The sequence below is a fragment of the Sturnira hondurensis genome, unplaced genomic scaffold (genome assembly GCF_014824575.4).
Source record: "Sturnira hondurensis isolate 20B ecotype Veracruz unplaced genomic scaffold, ASM1482457v3 Scaffold0025370, whole genome shotgun sequence".
In the NCBI taxonomy this organism is placed as follows: Eukaryota; Metazoa; Chordata; class Mammalia; order Chiroptera; family Phyllostomidae; genus Sturnira; species Sturnira hondurensis.
The window spans coordinates 15,103,572-15,117,767 of NW_028098001.1; positions in this window are offsets into that span (position 1 = coordinate 15,103,572).

Here is a 14,196-nt window from a genome sequence, read left to right on the forward strand (position 1 = left end):
TTGGATGTAGGTGTTTGGATTTCATGACTTGGAATACTTCTTTCCAGCTCCTTCTTGCCTGTAAGGTCTCTTTAGAGAAATCTGCTGACAGTCTGATGGGTACTCCTTTGTAGGTGACTGTCCGCTTATCACTTGCTGCTTCTAGGATTCTCTCCTTCATTTTATCTTGGGTAATGTAATGATGATGTGCCTTGGTGTGTTCCTTCTTGGGTCCAACTTCTTTGGGACTCTCTGAGCTTTTCCTGGATTTCCTGGAATTCTGTTTCCTTTGCCAGACTGGGGAAGTTCTCCTTTATTATTTGTTCAAATAAGTTTTCCACTCGTGGCTGTTCTTTTTCCCCTTCTGGTACCCCTATAATTCGGGCATTGGAGCCTTTAAAGATGTCCTGGAGGTTCCTAAGCCTCTCCTCATTTTTTTGAATTCTTGTAACTTTACTTTTTTCTGTTTGGTCATTTCTTCCTTCCTTCTGGTCCACCCCCTTGATTTGAGTTCCAGTTTCCTTTCCATCACTATTGGTTTTCTGTGCATTTCCCTTCATTTCAATTAGTTTAGCCTTCATATGTTCTCTAATTTGTGACTAAAATCAACCAGTTCTGTGAGCATCCTGATCACCAGTATTTTGAACTGTGCATCTGAGAGGTTCGCTATTTCTTTTTCGCTTAGAGTTATTGGCTCTGGGGCTTTGAGTTCTTCTTGAGCCATATTTTGGACTGTTCATGCCTATTATGTACGAGGAGCCCTAGGTGTTCACCAGGGCGGGCAACTCAGTCACTGGGTTGTGACGCTGTATGTGGGGGTGGGGTCAAAGGAAAGCAATGGTGGTTCCCTCTACCACCTCCTGCCACTGGGGCTGCATGGTCCATCCCCACCGCCTTGCGCACTCACTGGGTTCGCCCTCTGGGGCCTGCGTGGTCCATCTCACTGCTCACTCCTCTCCTGGTTTATCTGCTCACGAATGTGTGACAGAGGCCAGCCCCTCGCCCTGTGCCCTCACTGGGTCCACCCAACGCTACCCTGGCTACCTGGGCGCCTGGGTCGGGGGATCTTTCCTGCTTGTCCCTGCTCCGATGCTGGCTCCACCCCTCTTACCAGTCTGGTTGAACCGTTCGTTGTTGTCAGACTTCCATATAGTTCAATTTTCTGTTCTTTGGCTGCGTCTTTGTTTACTAAACCTTTGTTGTATTCAAACTTGGTTGTGGGAGAAGGTACAATGTTTCCTCCTACACCTCCAACTTGGTGGAAGTCTCAAAATTTTTAACAATACAATAATACTATTCAACTTTCCTTGTAGGTGGTCAGGGGAGGCCATGCACAATCTGCCTACACAGGCTGATACCACACTTTGGTCACTAGGGGTCTAGTGCTTATCAGACAGAAGTTTCAACAAAAAATGGTCAATACAAACCTCACTAGATACCAGTTCTAAACTGAGAGAAAGGAAAAGCCAAAGCTTAACTTCTGAGAAATGAGGTTGAGAATGACAATATTTGAGAAAGATTAGATTTGAACACATGAGCAGTAGTATAAGGCCGAATGAAAGATTCAGAGAGGATTAGAGAGAACTCATGAGCCTCATGATCAGGATTTTCTCATCAGTCTTCAATTAAAACTATGACCTTTTTTTTCTATTTTTTACATTTTGTAATAAGCATATTGAGATAACAATGGTTAATAACATTATATACACTTCAGGTATATAACTTTACAATGTGACATTTGTATACTCTATTGTATGCTTACCATCAAAAGCCTAGTCTCCTTCCTTCATCATGTATTTGAATCCCTTTATCCTTCAAGTCCTCCCTCAATTCCCTCCTCCTCTCATAACCACTCTTCTGTTGTCATATCTATGTTTTTTTTGTTTTGTTGATTTTTCTTTATATCTCACATGTGAGTGAAATCATATGGTTCTTGTCATTTACTGTGTGACTTATTTCACTTAGCATAATATTCTCAAGATCTATCCTTGATTATGAAAATGACAATATTTCTCTTTTTAGTGACTGAGTAATACTCTATTGCATATACCAGTAGTGACCCTAAAAAGACCAAATTGCCTTCTGGAGGATGTCTCCTTATAGTACAGGCTTCCCCCACTAGGGGAGTGTTCTAGGAATACATCTGTGTCAGTGTACCACCTGATATTGTTGTGAGAGGCTGCATTTGGCTTTTGTGAACTTTTTTGAAGATTCTTTCGATGCATTTGCTCCTTTCATGATGGGTGATTTGTCAGTGGACCTCCACACACAGTTTGGAGTGTTCAGCAGTTTTTGACCAAAAATGGTATGACTCCCATATCTCACTCTCCCTATTTAACTGATCTTACCCCAAGGGAGTTTTTTTAAAGATTTTATTTATTTATTTTTACAGGGCAAGGGAAGGAGAGAGGGAGAGAAACAGCAGTGTGTTGTTGCCTCTTTTGGGTCCCCCGCTGGGAACCAGCCTGCAACCCAGGCATGTGCCCTGATTGGGAATGGAACCATGGAACCGTGATCCTCTGGTTCACAGGCCCACACTCAGTCCACTGAGCTATACCAGCCAGGGCCCAAGTGACTTTTTATTATTTCTCCAAATGAAGAAAACTACTCAAAGGAAATTGTTTTGCTAATGTGGAAGAGCACATTAGCAAATGTCTTTTGCTAATGTCTTCAGAAGCACTAGAAGACACCCAAATCAAAACTGTTTTGAGCAGTGAAAAAAAAAGGTGTATATCATTGTACCTTGGTAGGTGTATTGCATGAAATGGAGAGCACCTTTAAGGTGACTGGAGTTTAAACATGTAAGAATATATACACAATTTTTGTAAGTAAATTCTATATTATGGGTCCCCCCTCATATGTACCACATCTTCTTTATCAAATCACCCATTGAAAGATACTTAGGTTGTTTTCATGTCTTGGCTGTTGCAAATAATGCTGCAATGAACATATGGGTATATATATCTGTACAAATAGATGTTTTTAAATGTTTCAGGTTGATACCCAGAAGAGGGATTGCTAGGCCATATGCAAGTTCTATTCTTAATGAAGGAACCTCCATACTATTTTTAGAGTGGTTCCACCATTTGACGTTTCCACCAGCAGTGTGTGAGGATTTGCTTTTCTTCACCGTAGGGGACTGGTTTGTTCTGGCCTGGCAAATGTGACTCAGCTCTGTGTGGAAAACCTACAGAAGTGAAGTGGTGGGCAGGAGCCAGACCTTCAAACCTAGTTTTCCCATGGGAATCAGGCCTAGAAAATGCATACAGATTGTTATGGCTTGCTCTTGCTAAAAGTCCATCACCCTGGTCTAAAACAACAAATGTGTATTGTCTGTCTTCAAGGTAATATCCAAAGCTTGTATGAGTTCTCCCAAGGACAGAGCTAATCAGCTCATTGCCATTCCCCTCTGTATGTTATTTTCATTTTCTTGATTGTACCTAAAATGTAGACAAAAATATTCTGTGTAATAGATAATAAATCTTTCTCTGATGTAAGACCCCAGAAAAATAATAAAAGCCTGTCTAGACAGGGGTCAGGGCCCTCTCCTCTTGAGGGAGTGGCCGAGGCATACATAGACACTCTCCCCTTGAGAGAGTAGCCGTGCCTGTTCCCTTTTTCTCCACAGGATTGTTGCCGTCTGTGCATTCATTCTCGCAGTCAGCCACAACAGGCAGACTCTGCTGGCCGGAGTCCACCACTCCACATCCTCTCCAACACATGTTATTTCTCGTCTTATTGGTAATAGTCATTTTAATAGGTATGAGATAATATCTCATTGTGGTTTTGATTTACATTTCCCTTGTAACTTAGTGATATTGAGTATCTTTTCATATGTCTACTGCCATCTGTATGTCTTCCTTAAAAAAGCATCTGTTCAGATTCTCTGCTGATTTTTAATTAGATTTTGTTGTTATTGCAGTTATTGAGTTGTATACAGTCTTTATAAATATATAAAGAAACCATGGTTTAATTGTGTACAGTCACCAGTCACTTGAGGCATTGGGTGGGTGATGGTTAATTTTACGTGTCAACTTGAGGGGGCAATTGTGTGCCCAGACATTTGTTCAAACATTATTCTAGGTGTACCTGTAAGGGTGTTTAGGGATAAGATTAACATTAGAATTGGTAGACTGAATAAATCGTCCTCCCTAATGTGGGTGGGCTCACTCAATCAGTTGAACACTTCTATAGAACAAAAAGGCTATGTAAGTGGAAACTCCTTTGACTTGATTGCTTGGGCTGAGGCCTTGGTCTTTCTTAGCATTTCAACTTGTACTGGAACCATACGTTGGCTCTCCTAACTCTCCAGCCTGCGAACTGCAAATCTTGGGACTTAGCTTCTATAATTACGTGAGCTAATTTCTTATAATCTCTCTCTCACTCATACACACACACACACATAAATGTACTGTGTACAGATAAATGCATGTGTGTGTATAATATTGATTTTGTTTCTCTAGGGAATTCTGGTACATACATATTTTGGTACCAAGAAAATGGGTGCTGCTGTCAAACATACTTAAACTTTTTATGTGGAAGTGGCTTTGAACCTGAATAATGGGCAGACTAAAAGAATTATGAGGTACCTTCTAGAAATATGGACATTCTGATGAGGTCTGAGGTGAAAGTAAAGCACATGTTACTAGAAATGGGGAAACAATGATTCTTGATACACAGTAGAAAAACTTGGATGAACTTTGTTCTGGTGTTTTGTTTAAGGTGGAACTTGTGAATGACAAAATTACACATTCGACTGAGGAAATTTCTAAACAAAGTGTTGAAAGAGCAGCTTGATCCCTCCTGACTCCTTACAGAAAAATGTGAGAAGAAAGAGAGGGATCGAAGAAAGAATTGTTAAGTTACTTTTTGGGAAACGAAACTTGAAGATTTGGTAAATTCCCAGCCTGTTCATAGCATAAAAATTGGGAAGCATGTTTTAAAAAGAACATCAATGTGTGGCTAAATTATCACTCAACAAAGAGTTTATGGGATTGTATCAACAGAGATAATTTTTAACTGGATGGAGACTGGACAAAATGAAGGAGGGCTGGCAGAAATTAATTTGACAGCAGAGGATTCACGTTCAAGCATGTACTATTTTTTCAAAAAGATGGGAAAATGACCTTGAAGATGAATCAGAGATCAACATAATCTCTGCTTTGGATTCAACAGGTTGGATGGACTCCACCTGAAGCTACAGAGATGGGTCCATCCCCCAGAGCTGTGGGGTTTGGCTGTCAAGCAAAGACTTTGGGATGACACTCCCCTCCCAGGTCGTCCTAGAAGGTGGAACACTGAGCCCAAAAGCTTATTCTTGAGTGTTAAGATCCAGAGACATTTGTTTTGCTAGATTTTGGACTTGCTAGGGTCCTGCTACCCTTTTCTTCCTTTTGGTTCTTCCCTTTTGGAATGAAAGTGTCTATCCAATGATTATTCCACAATTCATTTTATACATAACTTATCTGGTTTCACAGGTTTATAGTTGAAGAGGACTTTTTCCTTAGGATAAATTATACCTTGACTTAGATAATACTTAGATTACACTTCTGACTTTAAACTTTAGAGTTGATGCTGGAACAAGTTAAGTCTCCTGGGACTCTTAGGATGGAATGAATAAATTTTACATGTGAAAAATACATAAATTTGGGGGATTCAGGGTGGAATGTTATGAACTGAATTGACTTCTCTCAAAATTCATATGTTGAAGCATAACTCCTAATTTGGAAATAGTGACCTATAAAAAGAGTCTTCAGAAAATTTATAAACTCAATCTCTCTCTCTGCCATTTGAGGACACAGTGAGAAAGTGACCATCTGTAAGCTAGAAAGCAAGACCTCACCAGATTCAATCATACTGGCACCAGGATTTTGAACTTTCAGCTTCTGGAACTATGAGAAAACAAATTTCTATTGTTAAGTTACCCAGTCAGTGGTATTTTGTTATGACTGCCTCAGTTAACACAAAGTGACATTGTCTAATAGTGAAATGGACAGAAAATACTGAAACTCAGATCAGAAAACTGAGTGAAAAAAAGAAGACTGAGGGAAAATGAGAATTATAATGGTATATCAGTGCACGTATAGTCAAAAAAGAGAGATGAGAGATTTTGAGGTTGGGATTTAGTTCAAGAGAAAATGTGAAGCCCAGAAAAAGCGTATGATATGTCTGAAAAAAAAAAAAAACACCCTGTATGTCAAATACCTAGCTAAAGAGAAAGGTTTTTTGAAAAAAAGAGATAAAAGGTCAAAGTTAGTTTTGAGTCACAGGCTGATGATGTGGATTTGACGCATGTATTTCTAAGTTACTGTGCATTATCTGATTTGCAGCTGCAGAGATAAATTTACACTGATCCTTTCATGTGCTTTTCCATATCACTTCTTGAAGGTAATACAGTTGGACCATTAAAGTCTTTTCAAATCCCAAGGTGCTCTGATTCAATTTTACATTTTAACATGTCTGACTTAGATGAAAGCATAGGCTGTGTGTGTGTATATATATATAAATATATTGGCAAATACAGCTATCAAAGCTGTGCCCTTGACTTTATTAACAACACTATTTAGTCCAAGGATAACCAAAGTAGGTCTATAAACTCCTCAAAAGTACACAATGTGATCTATGAGAGTAGAGACAGAAAAAGATTGGAACTTCTATTTTTGTTTATTTTAACCTCGTGTTTTAGTGACAGAAAAAGATTGGAACTTCTATTTTGTTTATTTTAACCTCGTGTTTTAGTTAACCTCATATTTTGTAATAGGCATAACATTATCATTTATGCACATATAATTAAATATTACCTGTGAGGGTGTGTTTAAAGCATTTACTAATAGGACCATGCAACATAAAAGTTTAAAGAGAATGGCTTTAACCCACTCTATTACTCCATATGTAAAAGACTTGAATGATTTGGTAGGAATCTTGGGAGGTATTCCTTAAAGTTGAAGATCACCTGAAGGGATTTCAGTGTGGAAATGATAAGGTTAGATTGTTTTCCAGATGGCTCTTCATTCTGGAAACTCACTAGTAAAAAAGATCTGAAGGGGACAGTGCAAAGTGGGGTCAGCCACCAGCCAACTCTTCCTCTCTCCAAGTACCGTAATAGAAGGAATGAGGGTTCGAAGAAGGAGTGGAAATAAAGACTCAGAGGAAGGGACTAAATTCAGAAATAGTTAGCAGCTGAAGTAAGCAGAGTATGCTGATTGTTTGAATAAGGCGTATGAGAGAAAAATAATGAAAGATGATTGCCGAAGTTTTTAGTTAGATGACCAGTTAAAGTTGTCTGCAATAAAAAGTACAGACAGGGAAGTTTTAGGGGTAAAATATGATCTGTGCAGTTACGACCACATTAGTTTGAGATGCTCAGGCTTTTGGTAGTTGAAGACAAACAGAAAAGAGGTGGAATCTGAAGTTCAGAGGAGAGGCTGTCTGTCTGTCTAGGTTTGAGAGTCAGGACAGGTACAAGGAGAGGGATTATAGAAATATATAGAGTGAGAGTATAAAGTGAAGAAGCTAAATTAAGCATGCTGGGAAATATTAAGAGCATTCATATACCAGGGAAACAAATACAAGACATTTTTATTTGATCTAAAGTTTCTGGTTTGAATGTTTTAAGTGAAGGGATGAAATGGAAAATGGTGATAGTTTTCAAATCTATTCAGGATGGAATCATGAGATGCGAATGAAAACTTTCATGGTAAAAAATTAGTAGAATGGTAATTTGTTTTCTGTATTACAAAGGATAATGACTTTAGAATTGATTGTTAGAATTAAATTAACTAAATGTATCTTAATTTATTATGCAATTAATTTTGTAAGATATTGGTGAAAATTTGTTAAAGGAAATGAAAAACAACTTCATATAAATTAAAATTTTACCTCTACCTTTTACTTGTGGATTCCTGTATTACTTCCAGCTTGAACTTAACACAAAAGACAGCTGTGGTGTGTATTCTCAAGTAGATCCTCTTATAAGATATTTTGGACATTTTTTAAACAACTGGAATAACTAGCCCTGGCTAGTTATTAAAATTGCATGTATCACATGCATTTTTAACGTGAATAACTACTAGGATATTTTCAAGAGCAACAAAAGGAATGAGGGAGGTCTTACATGATCACAGGATAACAAAACCATTTTTATGTTTGCCAAATACATGAGTATAAATGGGTAAGTTATTTTAGTTTTATGTTTGTACCTATTAATGAATTTAAAGATGTCATATATCAATTGGACATTTGGACCACTTATTGTATAAGTTTATATTCTTTGTTTATTTATTATGAATTTTGTTTCTCCTTCTGGTTGATTTGCAGGCATTCAGGCATATTTTACATATTGTTTCTTTGTCAGTTTTAGACATATGAGTGTCCATCTTCGGTATGTCCCCAGTTTGCTAACTTTTACTTTGCTGATAGGGTCCTTCATTAAAAAAGAAACTATGAATTTTATGGAATTAAATCATTCAACATTTTTATTATATATCCATATGTTAGAGAATATATTCATTACATTTGTCACAAAGAACCCAGCCAGCTTTACGATTTTGACATAATGACTTCCTATAATGACTTGGTTGCACTTGAAATGTTCCTATTCTGAACATTTGAAATGTTCCTGTAGAAGAGCACAGACTCTCTCTTTCTTAATTTAGGAGTTCTTTTATTTTACCAATTAGAGTTTTAGATTACTTTCCATATTTTTGATATATTCTTTTTTTAATTTTAGCTACTTTCTTTATAGCTACTACAAGTTGGATATTTCCCTTGGATATATATTTTCTAGAGGGTTATTGCCAATGAACAGAAACAGTATTTATTTTATGTTTCTCTTATTCCAGGGAATATATTAAACTTAATTCTCATACATTATTTATGATGTTGCCTCTTAAAGGTAAATTATTTTATCATTTTTAGTTTATGTCTTTACTTTTGAAATTTATATATCTTATTTGTCTTTTCCTATAGTATATTTCAAGGACCTCAGTACTCTGTTAAGCAATGTGATAACTAGCATCCTTGTCTTGTTCCTTATTTTAACAAGAAACTGTATCTAAATGCCTTTTTTAAGTAAGTTATTTGCTGTGAGTTTTTATTAGAAATTTACCAGGTTAAGAAAATTCCCTATGTTTATAATTTTCTTTTTGCTTTTATGTAATGTGTTGATTTATATCAGATAATTTTCTGCATGTGCTAATAATCATGATTTTGCTACTTTTATTTGTAGCCAGTTACACTGATATATTTTTATAATCATCCTTGTATTCTAGGAATAAATAATATTTGATTGTGATGTATTGTAATCATATATTGTAATCCGATGACTTCAAATAGCCAGTAGTTCTTTAAAATATGTGACTCTATGACCACACATGAAAAGGGACTGTGATTTTCTCTTTTGCTGTAGCTATAGCCAAGATTGGAATAAAAGATCCAGTAACTTCATAAAATGGCAGTATTTAGTGTCTCTCTCTTTCTTACTTTCTTTCTCTGACTTTCAATTCGTAAGGGGTAGATAGAGAACATAGTTCTTCACAATGCTATTTTACTGTATGTCAGTATATGTAGTTTTTATATTACTTATTTTTTAACAGTATATCTCTAATATCTCATATCATTACCTTTTGAAGGTATCATTTCAATAGCAATGTAATATTTCATTAAATAAATAACAGTCCATAAAGCAATTTAGTTAATCTGTGAAATTTTTGAAAATATTACATTCTAAATAAACCTGTGATAGTAACTATGCACTTTTGACAAAGCAAAGCGCCATATCAGAAATGGACTTTTCTGTGTGTGTGTGGGGGGGGGGGGTGGACTTTGTATCCCTAGTGTACAGAACAGTGTAGGGCACATAGGATGTGCTTGAGGCATAGGATATGTCAGGTGAGTGAGTGAGGGGACGATCATTTTCCTCCACAAGTGTTGATTTGACTAATGAGATGAATGTTTACTGACACTACAGAACAGGCATTGACCAATGGATTGACCTAAAAACCACAGGACTATGGAAACTCTAGAAGAAGAATTTTAATAACCCCCCTTTCTGATTGGCTCCACTTCTGAAACAGCTGATGTATCAACACCCATCTGTAACGAAAGACAGTCTTTGAAAAATGATGTATGACTAAACACGGTATTTCTTTTAGCCAAAGAAAGTCTATTTTAAAGAGATAAAGTCAAAATTTCCTTGGACTTACTCTGCAATTGTCTCATTTTGAATCTTAACCACAATCTATGAAATAGATACGATTTTCCCCAGGTTTGAGATAGCAAATCAAGGTTGAGAAATCTACTTAAGCCTGTGGAGCTAGTGCATTGTTGAGACTCAATTCTAACTTAGGTCTGTCTGACACCAAAGCTAGGTCTCTTTGACCATTATACATGTCATGTCAGATCAGTTGTCTCATGCAGATCAGCCTGAATGACTGGCACTGCTGAATTCATGGATTCATGAATTCAGCAGAATTTCAGAAAAACACTTAAGTCTTGATAAGCAGAGGGCACAGATATTAAGTGGCAGCATCAGCCACCATGAATTAGGGAGGGGTTGGTGGTAGTATTTGGTTATTTGTTTAACTCCTTCTACCTCTACTATTTCTTAACACAGATTGTATTCTTCAAATTGGTGAATCCTCTACTAACTAAAAATCCTCTCTGCTTGTATTGCCGGATTATCTTCATCATGAACTTCTGCCTCTAAACACTCTGACTCCTCTCCCACCACTTTCTCACATTAACATAACAATTGCTTTTCTCCTTTCCTAGTTCCTGGTGTTCCAGTGAGCATTCTGCCTCATCCTACTCTCAGTAATGAAGAGGGTTCCATCTTCTTTTTATTTTTTTTTACCTCAACCCTCCCAAAAAGGAGTTTAGAAAATGAGAAGCAACAGTAGATTTCCTCACCAAAGAATTCATATACTATCACTCTTTGGAAAGCAAATGGTTATATTTTGAGAACTTCTTGTTCTCTGAGTAAAACATAAGTCCATCAAAGGTTTAAATTTTATTATGTGAAAGTGAGGGAGATGGGCATACATCTAACTTGAGTCTTTCATTGTCATTCAGTCTTTCACTGACACACTGAATCATTTTTTCTGCTTTTTCATAATCTTTATAAACTGTGTTCTGTTGTTTGGATGATATGGAAAGTTACTTTTGTGAAATTTTTTTGTGCTGTTTTGGGGCAGGACACCTGTGAACACTACTCATAAAGAGCACCTTTTTTTGGCTCAGAGTAGTTGCCATTTCTCAAGGCTAGCATTTCCGTTTTGTAATGTTCTCAAGAGAGGGCTCTGCTACTTTTAGTCACCAATGGGAGTGTTTCGTTAAAGAATGTGAGGGACAACTTAAACACTTTGCTAGCTGCAGGGGGCCAGTCACACTCCAGGCTCTGAATTTGATTCATTAGCGAATAAAGAGCAGACTTCCTATGGAAGGATACATCTTTAATGGAGCTTTTGCTGGACATTGAAAGAAAGTTAAAGTTTAAGATTAAAGATAAATGAATTTTACTTCTGCAAAGCCTTTTAAAGTTGTATTGGCATGTTCTTCATATGAATGAATCCACAAAGAGACATGGAGAAAATATTTCAGGAGCTACCAGCATGTATAGATAAGCATAGTGACAATTAGAGAACAGTATGGATGATTATATGTACCATTATAGTGAGAATAATTAAATTTCTGTGTGAGATTTGATGTCAAAGGAAAGAATGTAAAAACAGATATACATAAGTCTTCAGCTATAGAAAAACTTATATTTTAGCTTATAAATCCATTATTTTTTCCAGCTTTATTGAGATATAGTAACATCTAACATTGTATAAATTTAAGATAAAAAGTATGATGAATCGGTAAGTCCATTCTATGGGACCTTGAATTATTCCTACCGTACATGTGAATCCCTCTGCTTCCCTTTTCCTGTGTCTTCCTGCCTTGTGCTCATGCCCTTCTACAACCTTGACAAATGAGATGTAAATTCATACTCTCTGTTCAGAATAAGTTCATGTCCTCCTATGTGATGAAAGCATTGTGTACAAATGCACTAGGCATACATTTGAAGTAGATTTTGTAACATGCAGATCCTATTATGAATAGAAAACTCTTTGCATTTTATATTTTATGATTTATTTTCTCCAATTCAACTCAGAACTTTTTAATGCTTAGATTATAGAGATTATGTATCCTCTTGTTTACAAAAAGATGCATACTTAATGTTTGCATTATAAATATTCTAAAAATTTGGTTTCATGAGCTCATTAAATTTGCCCAGAATAGAGTCAATCTTGGACAGTTTTTAACAAAAATACTTTAATAAAAGGGGAGAAGAATAGGAATGGTATTCTACTGAAGAAGCATAAAGGCATAGTGATGGTCTCCACCTTCCAGACACATTCTGTCCCAGACACCACAAACAAACAAGCCAGGTTTTTCTTCTTACTGTATGGATTCCGGTCAATAGTTCTAACAGCCAATTGTGTAAGCTCAAACACAACTTCTAAAAACAATTTATATTTAAATTGTCATAAATATTAAAATATGTTTGAAGAGTGATGAAGCTGTGTATCAGCTGAGGTTGCACTTTATATTTTTGAGCCTCAAAGGGAGGAAGCTATCAATGCCAATAAGCAGCACCTCTTTGAAGGATTTTGCTTCACAGTCTAGAAACAAGTCTACTTTTAGGCCATATAATAATTTATTGTAATCTGACATTATTTTATTATACCATGCACAGTTGTTGAGGAGGAAAGTTAAAAATATGTAAAATTCTAAGTGAAAGAGAAAAAAATAATGACTATAGTATGTGGCATTATAAAAAATGATTTTAGAGGGTTGAAAGATAATCAACACAAAGATTCAGATTGATAAATACTTTCTCTAATCATTGTAAAAATGTTATTTACTATGCATAAATATACATGTTTAAAACTATTTTCTTTTATTTATAACAATTTTTCTTTATGTGCATTTTTTGAAAATTCATCAGTATATGAAAAAGGAAAAGAAACATCCATTTTCTCACCACCATTCAAAACCTCTGATATAGTTTGGCATGGTTGAAATAATTTTGTTCATATATATTTTGTGTATATATTTTTGATTAATTTGTTATATTTGGTTTTATATTTTCAAGATTTTTTCTGATTGTTGCATCATTCTTGTGCCTAAAAGTTAGTCACCAGTGGATTTCCATGTTACTTGACATAAATGACCTTGGCTCAACCTGCAGTCTCCCTTCACTTGCTTCACCAGATGTGCAGGCCTCCTGTTCTTCCTCAAACATGCCAAGCATTCCCCTCTTTGTGGTTTGTCTTTGCCATCATCCCACGGCCCGCAAATCCTTTCCCTTTAGCATGTGCATAGTGTCCTTCCTCACTTAGTTCAAGCATCTTTTCTAGTGTCACCTTATAGGAAAGGACATTCTCCAGCAGCCTATCTTAATAAAGCCCCTCACTCCATCTCACTCTATCTTACCACTCTACTTGGTTTTCATCATACTTCTTGTTTTATATATGTGTGTGTGTGTGTGTATACATATATATATATTGTTATTCTTATTGTATATTTATCCTTTATCTTACACACACACACAATCTAGAACAACAGGGTCTTTTTTGTTTCTTTTTAAATTAACAGATCCTAGAACAATGCCTGGTACATAATGTATAATAAATAATTTCAACAAATTTATTGGCTGCATTGTATTTTTATTTCATAAATATACCTTACTTTGCTTAACTGTATGATAGAACAATGCTCTATTGTAATACATAAGGCATTGGCTAGCATGTTTATAAATATTTTATCTATCAGTTTATTATACCTATATATCTAGTTATCTTATCTATCAAATCAGAGATAAATTCTTAGCGACAAAATTTGGACGGTTAACAATAAGAAAAATGTGAAACATTTCTCTTTAACAATATATGGTACTCTATAATTTCTTCAATAAATTTTGTGAACAATTTATACAGATTTTGAAATTACCATTTGAATATTGTGTATGTATACTTTTACCTGTTTGCATATGAATAGCTCTTTTTTAAAAGCTATAATAATTTTTAAGTCTGTTACTTTGAAAAATGGAGAAACAAAAAACATGTTTTTGTGTGATTGTGATTTTTTCTCTTATGCCAAATGTCTATTCTTATTTTCTGTACTTTTCTGCTTTATTTATTGAAGTTTTATAGTTTTAAGTATTGCTTTACT